This window comes from Macrotis lagotis, chromosome 6 (assembly GCF_037893015.1).
Source record: "Macrotis lagotis isolate mMagLag1 chromosome 6, bilby.v1.9.chrom.fasta, whole genome shotgun sequence".
Classification (NCBI taxonomy): domain Eukaryota; kingdom Metazoa; phylum Chordata; class Mammalia; order Peramelemorphia; family Peramelidae; genus Macrotis; species Macrotis lagotis.
Window position 1 is genome coordinate 115,484,308 of NC_133663.1, and position 22,342 is coordinate 115,506,649.

Below are 22,342 nucleotides of genomic sequence, written 5' to 3' on the forward strand. Positions count from 1 at the left end.
TACCTACATGTGTCATTGTCAAAGATCCAACTCAGGCTAATTTCCATGTAGGGGAGGAATAATTGAATAAATATGAATCACCATCCTACTTCTATTTTTTTTTAAATAAAATGAACCCATACGCCTTTTCCACTTCCATATCACCAAGTACCTAGGGGACATCTTGAACCAAATGTCCCACAGCCATTTCAAACTCAGTATAATTTAAAAAAGACTCATTAAATGTTTACCCAATGTCTCCCCAGTTTCCATATTTCTTTTTATGCTTGAAGGCATCTCCATCCTCTTGGCTACTACATCTGAAACTTTGCTGTCATCATAAACCCATCCCTTGAACTCACTTCATGTATCAAATATGTTATCCACTCTAGTTATTTTTACCTTTATAACATCTCTTTGTCCACTTATACAGTCTTTATTTTTGTACAGATTCTCATCATACCCACTTAGACCACAAGAGCCTTGAAGACTTAGATCCCCGCCTTAAATCTTTTGCTATACTAAAGTATTCTCTAACTGCCAATGTGATTTTCCCCACTATATACAATAATTCTCTATTTGACATTTAAAACTCTTTACAATGTGGTTCCTTTCAACTTTTCTTATACTTTCCCCTATTCTGTGCTCTTTCTAATCTAGCTAGACTGATTTCTTTCCTTTTTCCTCCCAAAGGACATTCCATCTCCCACTATTATGCATTTGTACTGATTTTGTTCCAATACTTGGAATGTTCTCCCTTTTCACCTAACCCTCCCAGCTTCCTTCAACACTTAGCTCAGATCACACTTTCTGCAAGAGGTCTTTTCTAGTCACTCCTATTACTAGGCCCCTCTCTTTAAAATTGCCAATCATTTACATGATATACCTTTTTATATTCATAGTTATTTACAGGATCCCACTAAAATATGAACTTGAGTGCTGGAACTGTGTTCAAATTATATATTATGCTATTTAATACTCAATATATATAAATATATTTATATGTTAATATGTATATTTATTATATGTATGCCCCACTTTAGAAACCTAGTGCTTAGCAAAGTGCATTGAAATAGTAAGTACTTAATAAAGTATTTTTGATTAACTCCTATTCCAAATGTAGTCAGATACTTTTAGACGGATCTAGCTTCTGCCACTTTACCTCATTCTACTATATTAATAAAGTCACATGACAGCTGGCTCTTGCCAAGTATTATTGATACTATTTAGGGTGTCGAGTTGTTTTTCTCTAATAGAAGTGGCCCATACAATGACCCTTTTCTTTTTAATCTAGATTACAGTCAAAGGTTTCTAGCTCTGTGAACCCCTGGAAAGATTTATAAAACTAGACTGTCATCTGTAAAAATGATTATGGCTTCAGTTCAGAATCTATCACTATATATATCTCAAATCATGCTGAGCAACCCCCAAAGTGTGTCTCCTGGAATATGGGGAATCCCATGCAATAGCAATGACATAGAAATGCATTTCTCAAATATGTTGTGACTTATGGCTCACTTGGGGGGAAAAACATAAAAAAGGAAAATTGAGAAAAAAGTATGTCACACACAATTTAGTAAATATCTAGCAATTTACAGGTATCTTTTGAATTTGTAGTTTTCTATCATTTACCACCATATAATAAATACACTGGATAAATTATATAGACATTTGCTTGTAGAGCCTCCTAGATTCAGTTTGTTGTTCAGTTGTTTCAGTCATGTTCAACTTTTTATAACCCCATTTGGGGTTTTCTTGGCAAAGGTTCTGGAGTGGTTTGCCATTTCTTTCTCAAGCTCATTTCACAGATGATGAAATGGAGGCAAACAGGATTAAATATCTTAATCAGTATCACATAGATAGTAAGTATCTGAAGTTAGATTTGAACTCAGGTCTTTATGTCAGGTGTAGCTCTCTATCCACTACACTGCCTAGCTCCCCTAGCCCCAAGAGGAGAATAGAAATACAGACTGCACCTGTATGTTTTTTTGACTTAAGGAACTCCAATTTAGGGAAACTTCCTCTATCAATGCAGGTCTAATTTTATTGTTACTTAAAGAATTGCTTAGATAGATTAGGAGTATTGCCCAAGATCACGTAGTATATATCATAGGCAGGACAAGGGGGTTGAGAGCTGACTTAGATATGAATTGAATTCAATTTATGCTTATTAGCATCATTACCAAAAAACAAAAGTCTATGTGCTAGAAAATAAAATGATTATACCTCAGCAGACCATGGATTCATATAATACATATATTCATGATATCCAACCAAGCTTTCTTCCCCTCAAAATTTGATTTCATGGAAACAAAACATTCTACTGATTGCATTATTGTCTCAATTGGAAAGGTTATAAACGATAAGAGAAATATTTGATACAGATATCTGGGTGCATATATGTTAACAATGGATTGTACTTTGGCCTCCATAAGAATACATGCCAATCACTCTTGATAATCTTATGGGATTAACAATACCTAAAATTTATCAGTTCTAGAACTTCTCAGATTGTTAACTCTTTCTTCAAATATGGAAAAGATACCAAGTGGTTGAGGTAAGATAACGAAATTGGAAATCAAAAGTGAAACTGCTTAAAATTTTCTGATCATTTTCCTAAAAAATATGTCATAGTAATATAAAAAAGTCACATGTGGATAAAAATATATAGATGTGTGTGTGTATACACACACACACACACACACACACACACATATATATAAGCATAGAGAATAAAAGAAGGTAAACATGTTTGTGAATCTACACTGAACTTCCCAGACAAACCTATACATATGGAGATGTTACTTCCTTTTAAGTACAAAAGGTTAACGATAAGTGTATTACTGCAAAAGTTCCTTGGTTTTAGAAAAAAAAATTTTACTTCATTAAAAAAGCTCACAAAAGAGATTCCTAGATTGTGAACTATAAGGCATTGAGTTCCTTATTTATAAGTGAAACTACCATTTAACAGAAATATTAAAAAAAAAGTTGTAAAGGCAAAGAATGAGAGAATTTCACAAGGCTTAACTTATTCAGTGTTTTCAATGACGATAGCAGTACAGATGTTAATTATAATTCAAAAAATGCCCTGTCAAAACACCTAAAACTCATGGTCTTGTATGCCCTCTGGCCCAGGGAATAGGTAGGATGATTGGCTTAAGCAGGAGGATGGTAAAATGGATCATTTACAGGTGTTTAAAAATATGAAGCCTTCCCTCATCAACATCCTTTCCAGTAATGAGTGGCTTTATTCCAAAAAATTTAGCTCTCAGAGAGGCATTATTATGAAGTTGTAGTTATGAGGGAATTAGCAGTTGCATTAAAGCAGCTTATTGCCCTTGCACTGAGTAAATTAATTTATTAAGGAGCAACTTCAGAGCACTGAGTCGCTTAATACAATGGCAGATAGATATTCTAGGATGAATTCAAAGAAATTAACTAAAATGTTGGGAATAAAAACAGAAAATTTACCTTCATTGTGGAAATAAAAATATTGGCATGTTATTGATTTCAAGGAATTTTTTAAAAATGCAACTCCTTTATATTCTCCCTAAATATTTCCCTTCTGGAGTTAGGGTTTCATAAGTGAATCTGGGGCTTACTTTTTCTGGCTGCAAAACTGAAAACAGACAAATTACTTCATTTTTCTTAGGAAATTAAATTTCTTGGCAACTCCTATTTTTGAAACACATGCCTATTGTGTTGGAATTATTTTTTTAAAGAGCCAGGGAAGGAGACAAAGATGACATGGGGATTATGGTTAATTTGCTAAATTATACAGAGTCTATATTTCTCTGGTTAAATTCAGGAGGGGGAAAAGAAAAATTGGCTCTCATGATTTTCGGTAAAAAAGACTTTAAATATTATCTGATTCAATCCTTCCTTTTACAAGTGAGAAAATCTAGGTCCAGGGGAATGAAAGATTGCCTACATTTCATTTAGGTGAATCAGCAGAACAGGATTTTGAATCTAGGCAGCTGTTTCTAGACCCATGGTATGTCTTATTTAACATATTATATAACAAAAAAGATCACAGGATTATAAATCTAAGGCAACAAGGAATGTGTCATCTAATCCTGTGTCCTAGTTTTGTAAGTGAGGAAACTAAGACCCAGGAATTATAAGTGACTGGCTCAAAGTCAAGTAGGAAGAAAATATCAGAACTGGGATATAAACCCAGATCCTTTGACTTCAGGGACAGTGATTCTAGAACACTGCAAACTGAAAAGTGCTATGATTAAAAAAAAATGGTAGCTCTTATCATTCTAATCTCATTTCTACTCATCTTTTTACCCCCTGAGGTAATCAATGTTAAGTGACTAAGTGACTTGCCCAAGGTCGCACAACTAGCAAGTATTAAGTGCCTGAGTCATATTTGAACTCAGGGTCCCCTGACTCCAAGACTGTTGTTCTACCAATTGCATCCCTAGCTGCCTCACCCGTCATCTTTTTCAATGGAATTCAGATCAAAACAATCAAAACAAGTGTCTCTCCATTGTATTATTTTGTATTGATAATGTGGATTATTGTAAAGATGAAAAAAATAACTGCTTTCATCAAGTAAGTATGATCATCAGAGTCTTAACTCATCTTATGTAAGCTCACTGAATGTATCTTCACTCCCTATCCATCCTAATATCACTTCAGTAGCAGACAAGGCAACAGGGATGGCATATACCTCATCCTGTTTCCACATGATTGTTTTTCTCTTCTTTGCTGTTTTCTATAATTAACCATTATCCTTACTGCAAAATTCTGAAGACAGAGATGCAATTCTAATGAGGAGGAAAAGCATAAGTTGTTTCAAGAGACTGAGATTCACAAGTTCATAAGCTATTGGGATTTTTCAGAGATTCCCAGAAAGATATAAAGACAGAAAATAGAGACTAAAGCTGCTCTGAAATGGGTTAGGAATAGTTAAGACCAGTGTTCAAAGAACAGAAGGTATGGGTATAGGACAATAGATAATTTAGACAAAGAGGGATGATAAAAAAAAAAGCTTTTCTTGTGGGAAAAAATATATATAGAGAGATATAGGATAGACAGTGGAATTGGTAGAATAAGAATATTCTAAAAGTTCTAAGTAATGGTTGATTTTGTTCTTTGTCCTTTGCTTTCTTTTCTTTTCTTTTTTTTATTGGCAAGGCAATGGGGTTAAGTGACTTGCCCAAGGCCACACATCTGGGTAATGTTAAGTGTCCAAGGCCAGATTTGAACTTAGGTTTTCCTGACTCCAGGGTTGGTGCTCTTTCCACTGCACCACCTAGTTACCCCTTGTCCTTTTTTTTTCAAAGAAGACTATGGCATGGGGGGGGGATGATGATGCTATGGCAAGTATATAAATTGGATTTGAATGAGGGGGTGCTGTGCTAAGTCACCAACCTCAGGGAAAGTGGCCAGATATGGATAAAGAGATGGCCCTGGATGTGAGACAATCAGGGTTAAATAACTCACCCAAGGTCACACAGCTAGTTAGTGCCAAGTATCTGAGGCTGGATTTGTTCTTAGGTCCTCCTGACTCCAGGACTCCAGGACATCTTTATTGAGATTCATTGCACTTAGAACTTCTTGAGAGCAGGACCCATCTTTGAATTTTTAGTAAGTCATTGGAACCTATTAGGTTGCTGATTTGAATATTGACTTGGATCCATCCTTGAATAAAGATATAGATGTTTTGCTTAGCAAATTTGCACATGACCTAAAATGAATGACAGAATTGTTCAAAAGGATAGCTTACAGGTTAAAAAAAAATTAAGTCAAATGAAGCAAGATAGAACTTAATAGGAATAAATATAAGATTTTAAGATTCACAATTACTATATCACAGAAGCAGCATGATAACAGTTAATCTGAAATCCCTCAGGGATTTGTTTAGTGGACGACATGTGTTATGACAGAGAACATTTGCATTACTGATCAGTGTTCTGTCAATTGACATTGTGAATTTTGTCTTCAGTTTTCAGCATCATCTTTTAGAAACTGTATCATAAGCTAAAAAACTTCCAGAAGAGGGTCTTTGGGATGGTGTGAAAAGAGATTATATCATATAAGAACTGGGTGAAGAAAATGTGTATTGCCTGAAACTTAGTGATAGCTATCAGCAAATATGTTAAGGCTGTTTTGAAGAGGAGGGATTAAATTTATATTGATCTCAGAAGGTAGAATTGCAGAGATGGAGTTTTCCATATAAGGAACATTTCCCTAATCATTAATACTATCCCAAATGATAACAGGATGCCTTAGAGACAGTGAGTTCTCTTTCATAGGTAAATATTTTACTAGCAGTTACTGCATGCTATTGGAGGAGGCATTGGTTGGTTTTTTAGGAATCCTTTGAGGTTCCTTCCTACTCTGATTATGTGGTTCACTGGCTTCTAATTTTCCTTTTCCATCTTAAAGAATCCTTAAAAACTATTTCTACCACTACTTTCCTTCAGGAGTTTTCTCCTTCAGCTCAGGAAAAACAGGTTAGACCTATGGGAAAATGTCTTAATTGCTGTCAAAGAGAATTGATATGAGCTGTAATTTAAAACAAAAGATAAAACAGGGGTCAAGTAAAATTTAAATTCTCTATGTAATTATGCATTAGACATATGAGTCAGAGAAGTTTCTTAATGGTTAAATTACAGATAAGTTCAATGTTTTGTCTAGCTTAACTGGATACACCCTAGTAAATTAAATACATATTTGTCTTAAAAAGAAAACTTACAAAACTTACAAAACTTACAAAAAAGGCTAAATTAACTAGGAAGAATAGAATGTCTAGTTCCACATAGAGGAACTAAAGATTTGATTTTATGCATATTCTTTATAGCAACTTTTGAAAACATAAATTTGAACTGGTCAAATTGTTTAGATGAATTACTAGTACTGGAATCATGATGGTAAGGGACTATTGATCAATATTTATAAATTTCTCTTGGTGGGGAGGGGAGGCCATTCCCAAATGACCTAGTGTGTTATATACTCAAATAGTATATGAATATTTGAAAATATTATCATTCATTCTATGACATTGCCCACATTTTCTTCTAGGAGTCTAGTTTCAAAGTCTTGGTTTTGACTATAAACTTTGGGTTCACTCTCCCTCTCACCCTCCAAGTTTAATACCATTCAGTTCAAAAGACAGCACTATTCTTGCTTAAGAACTGTTGAAGAAAAACTTTCCAGGCTACATTATTATCCTAAAATAAGTCCACTACACTCAGTTCAACTTCTGAGTCTAGTCTCCACCCTAGTCACCACCTTCTCTCAATTGTCTCATTAAGGCTAAGAGTTCACTTAAACACAATGACAACTTTCCAGACCCTTGGTTGTCAACACAAAAGGGCTTCTAAAAACTAGTACTAAGACTTTTTTTGCAAGTTAGGCTTCCAATAGCACCTTGCCTCTCTCTTAGGATCTCCCTTCAAGGTAGAGTTCAGACAACACCTTTTACATGAAGCTTTTCTTAATGCACTCAGTTGTTAGAACCCTGTTCCCTTTCGAAAATTAATTTCTTTGTTTTCAATATTCATTTCTTTGTATTCACTATTAATCACTACAGAAGATTTGAACAACCGCCAGACTGGTTTTCCCCTCCTTAAGCAATTTAATGGTCCCTTGCTCCTGGGAGTTGACCATATTGAAGTCTGATATACTAGAGACATCAGATTTGCTTGTCCCATTCTAACTCAAAATTCTTTCACTCAAAAGATCCTTTAGTTTAGTCCTCCCTCATAACTGGAATTAGAGATATGTGAGACACCTGGATTATTTGCTTATTTCTGTCAGACTTCTAGGATTTTGTCATTAAAACTCTACAACTACTGAATTGCTCTATGGCCCATGATATTATAATCTAGAGCACCCTCAACCTCACCATGTAGATTCACATTCAAAGGTATTCTCCTTGGATCCAAGGATCAGTCATCCCTACATTACCTAAATCAGAGTTAAAGCAAAGGGAAAAGTGAAGTATTGTCAGGATCAAATGACAGAATATGCAGTGCTTCATTACTACACTATGTTGATTGATTGGGTTTGTATTAGGGTATTTAGAACTGTAACAGATTTGGGGAGAAAAGTAAAGTCTGTGACAAGCAATGTCTATTATGATGAAATAAAGGATCCATGTAGCCAGAGACACAGAGGAAAAAATAGTAATCCTGACTAAACTTTATACTTCTTCTCTACAAGCAGAGTTGACAAGACTAGCCCAACACTTTGTAAACTATTTCCTTTTAAATGAAAAGATCAGATGATGAAAAACAAAGTCAGATATTCACAAGAATGAATTCTCTCTATCTCCCTTACCACACAAGATTATACAAGTAGTCTAAAAACCAGAAGTATAATCATATCCAAGCAATTAGGTTATTTAGGTGTTTTCCATTAATTTTCTGTAACACTAATATTATAAGGTTTTTATCCACCATTTTTATGTATTATGTCGAGAAGAAATCAGTAGGTAGTTTATTTTATCTATTGTTCAAACTAGAGCATCCTGTCTCTGGTTTTCAATAAAGAGAAAAAGTCATATATAATTGCATTTACCATGTGATTTAGTGTCCATAGAGTTTGACTGAGCTGAACTGAATGAGAACAGGAAAGGTTAGTTATAACTGTAAAAAATGAGTCAAAATTGGAAGATGATTCCTATCTCTTCTGTGAAATAATATGAACCGCGCTTTCTTCTCTACAGTGTTTCTCAGATCTCTGATCTTTCTCCTTTCTTTCCTCCCTTTATCAAATCTATTATATATTTCCTAATTGTATCCTTGACCAGACAACTATAATAACCTTTTTTATTTCTCTAGCCTCTCTACTTTCACATTTTCTTTCTTGTTAGTCTCCTCTAAACACCTTACTAACACAATTATATTTCTTATTCACTGCTTTGAAAATATTTTCTTAATGTTTCAACTAAGGCAAAGTAAACTAGCTACAAATAATCATGATACTTTTCACACTTTTGTTTGTATATTCAGTTAGTTGGCTACATACTTATTCCTAAATTTTCTCCTGACATAAATTCTTGAGTGTTAATAATCTTTTACCTAAAATATATGTGTGGTGCCCATGTGAGTCCATTCTTTGCATGGACAATAATTTTTTGACTGAATATGGATTTGATGGTGGAGGGGAGTCACCAGTGAGGCACTTTTCATCCAAAGCAAATTGTTAACTACTCCAAATTTTATGCTCTTAGAGAGTTGCCTGTGGCACCAAGAAGTTAAGGGTCACACAATCCAAATGTGTATGAAGGGCCAAGTAAGGCCAAGTCTTTCTGCTTCTAAAATCAGTTTTTTCTATGATCCCAGACTGGATCTTAAGACATATTTATTCATAAAAAAAAACCAATGGTGGTGAGAATACTGATAAAGAATAATAATCACAGGGATTTTTAAATTCTATTGATAAAACAAAAATTCAATGACTGCAACATGACAAACTTCATTAAGTTTTATGCATCACTGATTAGGTATACAAAGTATAAAGGGAAGGATTTATCCTGGTTCTATTTCATGTACAAGAAATAAACATATATGCTAGATAAGTCTTGCCCATTCTCTGGAATTTTAGTTATTGAACTTGATGTCATTGAAAATAGTCTAATTGTCCTTAAATTGTTAAATATACCTAAAATTTGTTATAATTCAACCTTGATAAAGTTTGCCTTTGCATTGATTCCTTTTTTTGATGATGAATTTATCTTGAGAATATATCCAGAAGGAATTACATTTTGAAAGTTAATAAATTAATTCAAAATTAATGAATTCATAAATACTTGAATTATATGTGCCTGGATATAAATCTCTCTGTTTTTTTTCCCCTTTATTCTGGTTTTTCTCACTGCCTTATCTCCATTAGTCCAAATGTTGAATGTGAACAGGGGATTCAGGAACAATACAGGAATAATTGATATTTATCATTGTTTTCTGTCCTCTGTAGCAAAATAATAGACAAGACCTTGACTTCATATAGATGTTTACTCATGAGATCACCGAATTGGAAGGAGCAATCATTTTACCAAGACTTTGACCTTCTTATATCATCGCTTGGCTGTAATTTTATCTTTTCTCTAATGACTTCTAAAGAAAGATCACCAAATCACCTCACAGATTACTCAAATATTTAAGAATGGAATTATCAAACTTGCTTTCTTTATTTCTAATCTAAATCAGTCATCAACAAATGGAATAAAGGACTTTCTCATTTTTTTAAATGAAAGGAAAATGTCTGGAGTTATTTCTTATCTTGAATATAAAGAATAAGGTTTTAGATATATAATTATGCATATATCTTCCTTTCCCCACATTTTAGCCATTGATTCTTTTTGTTTTGTTTTTCAAGGCAACAGGACGAAGTGACTTGTCCAAGGTCACACAGTTAGGTGATTATTAAGTATCTGAAGTCACATTTGAACTTGGGTAATCCTGACTCCAGAGTCAGGGCTTTATCCATTGTGCCATCTAGCTGCCCCCCCCCCCCCCAATTGATTCTTTCTCACTGATCTACTTCTCATGAATGAAGAAGCAGAAAATTACCACAAGGTATGAATGCATAGTCTCAACCTGCCATAAAAATAATTCTCTATGAATATTTGATGGCAGGAGACACTATAACTCCTTTCCAGAATCTTGACTCTCATCACAAAAACCAGAGCCATGCTTTTTTTTTCAAGGTAGGCAACCAGCAAAGAGCTTTGCCCCTCTCTCTCTTAGGATCTTTCTTTAAGATATAGCTCCAGTGCCAACTCATACATGAAGATTTTTTTGATGCATTCAGTAGTTAGAACCTGTATCCCTTCCAAAAAAATCTTTATATTCATATTTAAAAACATATATTGTGTACATTTTGATTTAAGCTTGAGGGTAGGTGTTACTTAATTTTCTTCTTTGTATTCACAGTAATCTAGCAAAGTTTCTGGTATATAATAGCCATTTAAATGTCTGTTGAATAGAAATTAAAGAGGTACCTAAAAAATAAAACCAAAGAAATAAAAGAGGATACTTAAACTACTCTTAACTCACCTACACATAGAGCTAAGGACACTTTCGGTGAAAAAAATAGATAGGGCTTTTCTTTGTAATGAATTAAAGCAAATTACAACAAAACAAAACACACAAAAAACACAACCCTTCAGAATCTGATGAACACTTTATAAAAAATATTTCTTATGCATCTCTTTCCCTTAATCCTAATTCCTCATGATGAAAATAACTAATTTGTGAACATGTTTATCAAAATTTGTATGTACAATGCTAACCTGACTGTTCACCACTGCAGGGAGTGCGGTGGGAAGGGAAGGTGGAAGGAAATTTTGTAACTTAAAAATATACATGTGCATATGGATAAAAATAAATAAAATTTTAAAATAATGCAATAAAACAATAATACTGCCTATAAAAAACAAATGATAAAGATCCCAAGATTTTTCTGAAAATTGTTATTCATAAAATATTATTCCAGTAGAATAAGGATAAGGGTTACTTTCTTCTTTCCCTTTTCCTCTTCTTCATCTGTAATATACATATATATATATATCCTAGTGTCTATTAGAGTACCAGCCTCATAGTAATTGCTTGTTTAATAAATGAAAAATACTCAACACAAAGAAAGCATTTAATACAATGATGAAAATAAAATTTGCTTGAATTATCTGTATAACTCTCTATAATTTTCACCTGACTTTAACTGTGAATATTAAGTCAACAAATGGTATTTCCAAAGACATTTGAGTCTTTCTTTGCCATTAACTCCAAAATAAATTCATTTTATTAATTTCTGTTTTTGTTTTTATCTCTCAATATAGTTGCAATTTTTTGATGTCTTGTATATTTGAATATGCCAATTTAAAATATATTTAACTAGCTTTTAGAAGTGTCTTTTGGATCATTGATGAAAATATAAATGAAATATTATTACACTTCAGGGCACTTTATAATTGGATTGTTGCTTACGTTCCAAAAATTTTTAACCTACTATATACTATTATTGACAGAATATAATAATCTAATCCTTTCAAAAACATTGAGTCACTGAACAAATGCTTTATTAAGGAACCAAAACAAAAGTAGATGACTTTTATTATTAATTTTTTAACTATTGTGACCAATGGGTTGATGACCAGTCATGATCTGTCTTCCTTCCAAACAACCAGTTGCCCTGAAGGATGGATCTTGTTCATATCTTAATTACAGTAGCATCTCCTTCAGTGTTTGCTGTAGTATCTGACACAGGTCGGATAAATTTCACCTTTTTTAGTGACTTCCCATTAAATATATTACATAGGTAGGACAAGAACTTGAACCCTGCTGTTTAAAAGTCTATAAATAAGTTTAGATTATTGTAGACACTTCCCACAAGCTTTGTCTCTTTAACTTTCCCCATTACTAGTTGTTTAGACACTTTATTCCTGGACTGCTATTATTTTCATATTTTCAGTTCCCACATATATATATATCACTTCATCATAAGGCTAATTTTAATGGATAAACTCTTGCTATTGACTATCTCAGTTTGCAGTAGATTCTGTACTCCATTTGACCTCAGTTTGAGATATGGAAAAATGCTGTCTACCTCACAACTGAACTTGAGTAGAACAGATTAAAGAGGGCAATAAGGAACCATCATCATCATCATGATGGAAAATAATTTTAAATGTGTTTTTAAACAACCTTATAAACTAGGGATATGATTATTATTATCTTCATTTTACAGAAGAGGAACCTGCATCTCACAGTGGTAAAGTAACTTTCCCATGTATCACATATCAAGAATGTACCTACCATGGTAGTCCTTTTTTGTTCCATTTTGTCTTTTTTGTCCTAATGGAGAAGGAAATGATTAGCTAATTCCGTTTTAGATACAAGCAGTCATAATATACTAGGAAAACACAGAGGTTTTTTCCCCTCCTATATCTATCTAAATGTTATATCCATTCACCAAATAGCAACAACACCTATACAGTTCTAGGATCAAGGAGATTCTGTGCTGTATTCTATTCTTTCCTTTGATATAAATAACCTTTGGTTAAAGTTAACTTCTGCATGCCATTAGGGTAGTAGAATAGGTTTTTTTTTGTTTTTTCCAGTTGGCCCTTGTTAACTAAGAATGAGTGTTCCACCTGTATTGAAGAGAATCCCTTGAGTGTGACAAACATGACCACCACCAACAGCACAAATAAGCATTTTTAGTCTTTCAGTATTATTGACTCAGAAGAGAGATAATAGCGTTATAACTACACTTACACCCTAACTCTGCACCATGAAAGCAATGATTAAATTTAGATTTAAAATGGAACAAAGCCAGTGACCCTTAAAATGTAATAACTATTTGAAAATGGAAGTGCCCCCAATTTCAATTCAATTAAAAAAATCTGTTAATGGTATATGATGTTTGAAGTTCTATGCTAAGTCCTTGAAGATGGAAGTGGGAAATTAATATTGAACTAGAAGTCCCAAAACAGAACTAATGTTCTCCTCCCCTCCACACCCATCTCTACTTTCAACTTTAATATTACTACCAATAGCACCACTATCTACCAAATCACCCACATTTCACAGGCTATATATTCCCTTCTCTCCATTCACATAATTCCTTATCTGCCATCATTTGCAAGCTCTCACTTCAGATCTGAACTATTGAATAGCCTTCTAGCTATTATTTCTGTTTTAAATCTTTCCACACTTCAACCCATCATCTATTCAAATGTCTGAGTATGTCAGATCCTCCTCAATAAACTTTCTAGAAACTTCCTAGATTCCTCCAGGATTCCCTCTAATATCACCACCAGTGAAAGAGAAATTTTCATCATCACTTCTTTCCAACCCAGTGTTTCCCTCTGAGAATATTGCCTATCTAGAAACATCTGCAAGGCCACCACCTTCTAAGGTCCTCCAGGTACCTTCCCTTTGTCATATTCTAAAGATTCCTGGGATTTATTTACCACCTGCCATCAATCTGCACCTAAATTTTCTTTTATATTTCTAATTAAGGAATTAGCTTCTTGAGAGAATGGACAGTCTATTCCATGTCCTTAGTGCTTTGTACATAGAAAGTTGTTATGTTTACCTAATTTCTTCATGTCACATGTAAAATATGATTAATAATACTTCCACTATCTGATGAAGAAAATATTTTGCAATCTGGAAAGTACTAAAGCTGTAGTTAGTCATTAGTATTTTTGCAAACCATGAACCTTTGAAAAAGATTTCTTAATAATAAAGGAAAAAATAAGTCACAAACAAAAGAAATGTTTTGTTTAGGTATGGATGGTCATACTTATAGTGGTTAGATAAGGCTAGTGAATCAATTGAGTCTAAAAGTTCTGAGATTTAGTAGGTCTCAAAGCAAAGGTTCACACCAAATCTCACTTCAGAATAGTGGATCTGCCCTGCATCAGAGAGAGATGAGACTGGCTAAGTACAAGATTAATCAGTCCTAGACAGAAAAACTGAGCAAATTAAAGAATCTAAAAATCTGATTACTGCTGGGATCAGGTCTGTTGAATGGCTATTGTAATTTCATAGCCTAAGTGAATTTGGGAGATCCAGTTGCAAATAAATAAATGACTTTATTTAGGTTGTTTACACACATGGTAGCCAAATGGTTCCATTGCTGTACAGACTATAATTTCTGGCCAAAATGAATTCAGTCACAGCTGTCTGTCTACATAGAGTGTGATTTAGAATACTCAGAAATATTACTGATTATTGACACATACCATTATGTAGAAAATATATGCTCATCAGTTTCAGCCAAAGTTATAGTAGTTATAGTTTGGGGAACCATTTTGCTGCTGTATATGTATTTAAGCTCAAATTATTCACTGGGCTGCCCAAAGGTTCTACTGAAAGGAAGGTTTACAAAAATCTTCTTGTATTAAGTAGGCATAGTACACTACAAAGACACTGAAGTCATCCCCTAGAGGAACATGAGTTTCATATTGCTTTCTTTCCCTATGGTTAATAAACAAAATGGGCTTCTTGTTTTTTTTTTTTTAGTTAGAAAGAGAAACCTTTTTAACCCTAGTCAGACAAAAGAGAAAACAATGCTATATAATTCAGTACCTTAGACAGTAGCACATGGAGGTCAGATGATGGTTTGAACAGGAAGAATGGGAGGAAAATTAATGAAGATAACACTAAAGAAACCTTCTATGGAAAATGTTATAAAGCAGAACTTTAGAAGACACATATTACCTTTGCTGAGTTTATTTCAGACTCACTGAGATAAAATTTGTATTCTGTATTATTTAAGAGTATTTCATTTCTAGAAAGAAAATATAAATACTCACAAGTTTCTACAATGAAAGCACCTGGTAGATGCTCTAAATATATATAAAAATTCTTATTAAATACTTAAACAACATCTTTGCAGGGCTGATTAAACTAATTTAACACAATTAGAGGAATAAACATGTTGTTAGTACTCAATAGTATGACTGCCTGAGAAAAATTCCACTCCATCAGCTTAGTCACTCACGCTTCTCTGGCATACTGGCATGAATCATATGGAAATCTGTTCAGCGCTTACTTTTTCTCCACCCCCCACTCCCAACTTCCACATCCCCTCCTTTATTGCAAAGAAAAAAATAAACTTAAGAAATTCTCTAGTCCAACAGTTTGGCATTTGCTATTTATTCTAGATGTATGCTAATTCACTCTGTAATTGCTTGTGGGTTCCCATTTTTGGAACTGAAAAATGGAAGTAGGGAGATCTCTCTGTTTCATGCTGATGAAGTGACATATTTGATTAAGTAAGCTAGGAAGCACTCGTCTATACAAGTGTCTGCCTCAGCATGTCCTGAAGCAAAATCCAGCAACCACCGGAAACACTTACACAGTACTGCATATTAACCATGTTTGAGTCACCTCATCCTCTTTGCCAAGACTCACTATGTTATAGATGCTGCCCACTAGATCAATTTCTTCCTTGTACTGGGTTCATCACCCTACCTCCTGCCTTTTAATGAAGAATGGAAAATGCATAAAATTGTGACTTAAAATGTCAAGAATAAAAATATTTCTAGAAAAATTTCTTTATGATTTCTCCTGATATATTACAGTAAGAGTTAATGTGGATCCTGAAGGGATGCAAGTCTTCTTTTAACGTGTAAAAACCTGCATAAAAACAGGAAGTTCCATATAGAATAAATGCCTATACTATATTAGAGTTCAAATACTAATAGACTGTATTCATCTTGTATAGGTTTAGTTTAAGATAGTCACTGAAGTGTCTTACTATATTTTACATAGATAAGCTATGGTTTTAAAAATATTAGGCCCTATCTCCAAGAGGATATGTGCCCATATGAGACAAATGGGTAAGACAAGATCTTATTTAAATCTCAGATAATTCACTGAAAACAACAACAAAAACAAAATCACTTCTACTTTGAGAGAAAATGAAAGCTAAAAAGAGATCAATTTGGAAATGGTTGAATATGCCCAGGAAACACAAGTTTCCAGGAATTATCTAAATGGAGCCTGAATTTTTTTCCCTAGAATTTAATCAGTTTGGTTAAAATGTGGATTAAAATATGACTCTAAGGAGGCTAAGCACTTTTAAGTTTCAGGCATATTGAGAGTTTCATGAACTATCAGGGCTACTGCTACTTTGCCCAACACACACATACACACACACACACACACACACACACACACACACACACACGCACACACACAAACACTCATCAAAATGAATAGAGTTGATAAGCTATGAGCTTAATAATTATTGAGAAATTTCTGACCAAGGGAAAGTTCCATTTCAAAACTAATTAAAATAAGCTTGCATATACTATATCCATTAGTCATATCTATATGTCTCTTGGCACCTACATCCTGAGTTTTAAAACCATTTGAATTAAAGAACATTTTAAAATGGCATGAAGTATCTAAATCCTATTCTGTGACTTAAGAAAATAGCCAACTAAGGGACAAACAGAACTATTTCCTCTTAGACAAGTCCAGATATTTCTTCTTTATGAAAAGTAGATTTTTCAAAAGTGAAGATGGAAAGAAAATTCAAAAGAAGTGGGGAAAAATGAGATGGAGGACAAAATACAGTGTAAGGAATAACAAATGGGCAGCTCAAATACTGTAATAGTACCCACAGTAAAAAGTGTTTTGAAAATTAGAATGACTTTATTATGGTAAATCACTAGAAAAATATAGATAATCTTACAAAATGAGAAAAATCTAAAATCTGAAGATATTGATGGGTTGAATTTTGTATTACTGGAATGATTACTTCACACCAATTAGTATTTATATCAGTATATTTAAATCAGTGAAAAATATATCTTTATTCATTTTATTTTCAATTAGTCAATTAAGAAACATTTATTTAGTGCCTACTATGTTTAGCTTTACTAAACAATGGCAATAAGAGAAATGCTCAAGGAACTGAGAGGCCAATGAAGGAGACAACATGCCTTGCCTATTTTTGTCACAGAAGAAAATATCCCTAAGCTGGGCACTACTTGGTGGCTTCCCATGTTATCACTCCTCATTAAACTGTCAATTCCTTGAGGTCAAAGACTATCTTTCTTTTTTATTAATTATATCTCAACTGCTGTGGCACATAATAGGTAATTAATAATTTTTTTTTTTGGTATTAGGATAAATTGTGAAGAATCACTAGTAATTTGCTGGTCACTTTTTAACTCTACCATCAAGCTCAGTGCAATGCAGTTCTGGTTTAACTTTCCTTATCTTTTGTGTCAATTATTTGCTCCTTAATATTGATGCTGACAGTCTTGGTTTATATTTAACCCAAAGGTGGCATTTATCACTGCAAAGACTCTTCATTATGTGAGAACTAAAGCATGTATTACACTTTGTGTCTGAAAAGTTTAATTGCCATATGAGAAAGAAAGCTGATTTTTTAAACCTAATTTTCAATGATTTAGTAAAAACAAACCCAGAATATTAACACTCAAAAATCATATAATATTACAAATTGCAGCAATCTACCTTTAAATTTTACAGAGAAAGAAGCATGTGAAATGTGAGGACTTTCAGTAAAAAAAAAAGTATCATATTAAATCTGATTTTTTTTTTTTGGTGAGCTGAGATAGTGTTTTGTTTTTCCTTGGCACTAGAACTTTAGCTGCAGGAGACAGATTTAAAATTTGAAACACCCTTTGCTATTCCAACTTAACACTGAGGTAGAAATGATGGAGTAGGAACCCCCATGAAGGCAAGGACAGCGGGTGTGCCATGTTCTTCATGCTATAGCCACAAGCATCTTGTCCCTTTGGAATGAATGTTCTTTCTCTTTCTGCCTTATAGCTAACAGTGGGCTGGCTCCCCAGTGATAAAATACTTCTATGCAAAGAGAAAAATTACTTTGGAAAGAATGAAAAATGGACTTGGAGAAGAACAAAGATCTTAGTTTGGTTGTGGTTTACCTCCCATTGTCAAAATTATAAAGCTTAAAATAGGAAGTCAACAACATACAAACAAGAGGAATAAAGAAAAATAGAAATCAGATCATTTCAGTTGATTGGAATGTCAATCAGGAGACAACCCTGTATTGTAGCTTCTATTGTGTTATTACTGAGTTTTTACTGACTATTAGTTGCATACTGGCACACAAAAACTATGTTACTCTAAAAACTGAAATAACACAATTTCATGTACTGGAATATATGTATATGTAAAGCATATGTACACATATATTATCATGTATATATGTGTATAGTTCCCATTTAGTTTTAACAAGATTCCTAAGTTTATAAAACTATTCTTCATTATCTGAATTCAACTACAACTTAGAATTTTATTTTATTCCCTCTTTAGAAACCTCTGATGAAAAGGGGGGTATAAGATAGAATCTCAATATAAAGTAGAATGTGATACATGTCATAAGAAAGATAGCAAAAAATATTATAGGAGAAAGGAAAGATAACATGCAACTGTGAAATCAAAGATGCCTTCATGGAAATGACAGTATTTGAAAAAGGACTCAAAGAATGAGGTTCCAGTAGGTAAAGATATGATAATAAGGTAATTTTTTATGGAAGGACAGCAAAATTGAGGACATGGAAGTAAGACAACCCAAAGCATGTTCAGGTACTTGTATACAACCTAATTTGACTAGAGTCAGTCTACATGAAGCTAAGTTTTGGGAGATAATGTATTTATAGAAAGTGTCAGCAATATCATGGAGGACCTTGGACAACAAACTGAGGTAAACATAATATAATCATTATTAACCCAGGCAGCATAGACAGAATGAGAGAGGTAATCCCATTGCTCTCTGCCCTAGTCAGAAATATGTATATTAATGTATAAAATTCTGGATACCATATTTTACAAAGAACATAGTTGAAGGTATCTGAGATGGTGGGGAAATGGAGAATATATAGAATATATAGAAGTGTGCTGCTAATGTTTAACAGCTAGCTCTTTGGAAAAAAATATATACACAACAGACTAACATTTAATTTTCATTCATGAATATTTTCTCCATTGCTTTTTTTTTAAGTCCAGGCAATCAACAAAACAAAACAGTCAATCCTGATTTGTAGTATTTGCCAATTTCTAAGGTGCAAATGCTCACACTGAAAATTTGACAACTGGCTCTTGAAAGCTGGTATAAACTGATTCTATCATGCCACTGGGTAAATATTAAATGAAGGTACAAAGAATAATTAGGCTAGAGAATGTAACACTTGATGTGCATAAGGACACAAGATAGGTGTCTTGAAAATATGAAAATGTTGCATCTAAAAGTAAGATATGAATTATTCTACTAGGCCCCCGAGGAAAGAATTAGGAGCAATGTGTGAAAGTAGTAGAGAGAGAAAGGTTTGTCAATTTTAAGTGAAAACAAATAAAAACAACATAAAACCTAATAAAATTTATTAACAAAAGAATAGAATGTTTTATCTGTGGTTGTAAAACATTCCCTCACTAACTGGGAGTTTCAAATAGGGACTGGCTGATAACAAGTTAGGTATATTAATTATTCATATACATACATACATACATGCATTGTATATATATATATAATATATATATGCATATTATATACATATACATATATATATATATTATTCATGGTAAGATGTAGGTTGAATTAAATGGTATTTGAAGTTCTAGCTTTGAATACTGGAAATTTGAACTTTTGTTCCCTAAGCAACAGATTGCTAATACTTTTCCTTTTAGAAGGGAAATAAGTTTTGTGACCTAATTTTCTTATATAACAAAGTAGTCATGAGGTGGGGGAGCAATGCTGCAGAAATATTATAAGAAATTCTTTTATTTTCATTTTGGTCTATCTTTGAAATAAATATCCCTTCATAAAAGTTCATGGATTTTAAGTGGTTAAATGGAATTGGGGTGCTTGTCAGGACCCTTACAATGTAAAGGGTCTTGAGTGGGTGGCATTAGAGAGGATTAATGCCAGGAACTGAGGGGAAAATGGAGAGGAATGGCTCTATATGAGTGAGATAGATTACATTCATAATGTGTCAATAAAATATCCAGACTGACAAGTCAAAGAAATAGTTGAAAATGCAGGAATGAAACTTTGGAAAGAAATTGTAATTAGACATATGGATTTGAGAGCTATCTTCATGGTGGTAATAGTAAGATAAATGCTTGTTAATGTGATGGATCTGATTCATGAGAGCATAAATAGTCAGGTATTGGATTGGATGACCCCTATGATTCTATCAATTTTAAAATGCTTTGATTCTATAAGTGGATGAAATCACCAAAGAACAGAGGACAGGGTTGATAATTGAATTTAATCATCATAAGCTTCACTTTTTCTCGTTATTCTCAATATTTCAGTGTTCACTCCAAGCCAATTAACATGGATTATAGGATCATAGATTTAGAGCTGAAATGGAGCATGGAGATGATCACATCCAACTCCCTCATTATACAGATAAGAAAAATGGGGTGTACAATGAAGGATATTTAAGACTAAATCAAATGTGATGAAGGGAAACTCATACTTATGTTTACAATACTGAATTCATAATTAATGCTAAATTGAATAAATGAAGTCCAATGCCCAAACATATGGGTCTAATACAATCAAAATAGTATCTATATTTTTCATTTATAAGAGGTACTTTTGGTTGTATCCAGTGACTTTAAAGATTTGAGTCTCATGCTTAAAAGTTGTGTAACTGTAGGCTAATTAATTTCTCACTATTTAATTTTTCTTAGCTATTAAATGTTCATAGTTTTGGAAGTACTATTTTTCTCCCAGTGCTTTTGTGAGTAAAATACCATACTAATGATGAATGTGAGTTATTATTAGTCCTCATCAGTAATATAAAATTCCTGTTCTCTTCTCTTTATCAACTTCCCTTTTAAAACTTCTCTGTAGCTTAGATCTAAGTAGTATTCCCACCTTCCACTCCCATTGACAGAAGTGAATGGATAACCTTTGCCAGAAAGATGCCAGAAAACTACACAAGTATTTTCCTGACAAAAACAATTTCATTTGTTTCTTAATCCAAAAGCATATTTAAACAAGAAGACATTGTTTTCAACAGGTTTCAGTAGAATTTCCCTCTAAAAATTACTTTTAAAATCACAAAGATGGAATTTCTCTTTTTAAAGGCAGCAAGATGATGCAGTGGATAGGGCACTGAAAGTCACTGGGTTAAAAATCCATTCTTAAATACTGTGTGATCCTGACCTATGTCCGACTCAGTTTCCTTTCTTATTAAATGGGAACAATCATGGCAGCTGCCTCCCATGGTTGCTATGAGAGCAAAATGGAATAATATTTGCAAAGTTCTTTGAAAATATTAAAGCACTACATAAACTCTAGTAGTGGTAGTAGAGCTGGTAAGAGCACCAGTACCACCACCCCTAACAGTTAAGACATGACCCCTCAATTTAAGGGGTACATTTCCTGGATTTGTTTTAAAATTAACGATCAGGGAAGCAAAATGTTATATTTGTGGGTGCTAATTTGTGGGACAACTGTGACACACAATTGAATGCCTTGTCAAGGGCAAATTGAGAAGAAAAGAGAAATAATTTCCAGAATTTTCATGGGTTCTAGCCATCCAGCCTACTTTGGAATAAACAGTTATGCCTCACTTATGTATAAATGTAAAGGACAACTTTTGTTTCTTTCAAATAATCCACAATGATTCTCACAGCTCATGATTGAGTCCCTAATCATTCAGATTCTAATTGGCTTTATATAACACATATGATATTGAGTTGAACTTGACCAAGAAAGACTGCTTTTAAGGTCATTTGTCATTGTAGACAGTGGGGTTTAGAAGGAGATAAAGTGTTTTGCTTTGGTCATAGTTGTTGGAAACGCTTACTACTAATTTATTTCCTTGGTTTTGTGATGCTTTCAGCTTTGAGAAAATTGATATCTTTCTTTC

General features: G+C 33.4%; 1 protein-coding gene and 1 long non-coding RNA gene across 5 annotated transcripts in view; one reads left to right on the plus strand and one right to left on the minus strand.

Annotated features, from left to right (window-relative positions):
• The window catches only part of LOC141491152 (uncharacterized), a 73,373-nt gene extending 63,221 nt beyond the window's left edge, over positions 1-10,152 (plus strand). The window contains exon 5 of the long non-coding RNA XR_012469484.1: positions 9,913-10,152. This is a non-coding gene — a long non-coding RNA (uncharacterized LOC141491152). The remainder of the gene's footprint in view (positions 1-9,912) is intronic.
• PCDH9 (protocadherin 9) overlaps positions 1-22,342 on the minus strand; it is a 1,046,490-nt gene that overhangs the window by 13,752 nt on the left and 1,010,396 nt on the right. The window lies entirely within an intron of this gene.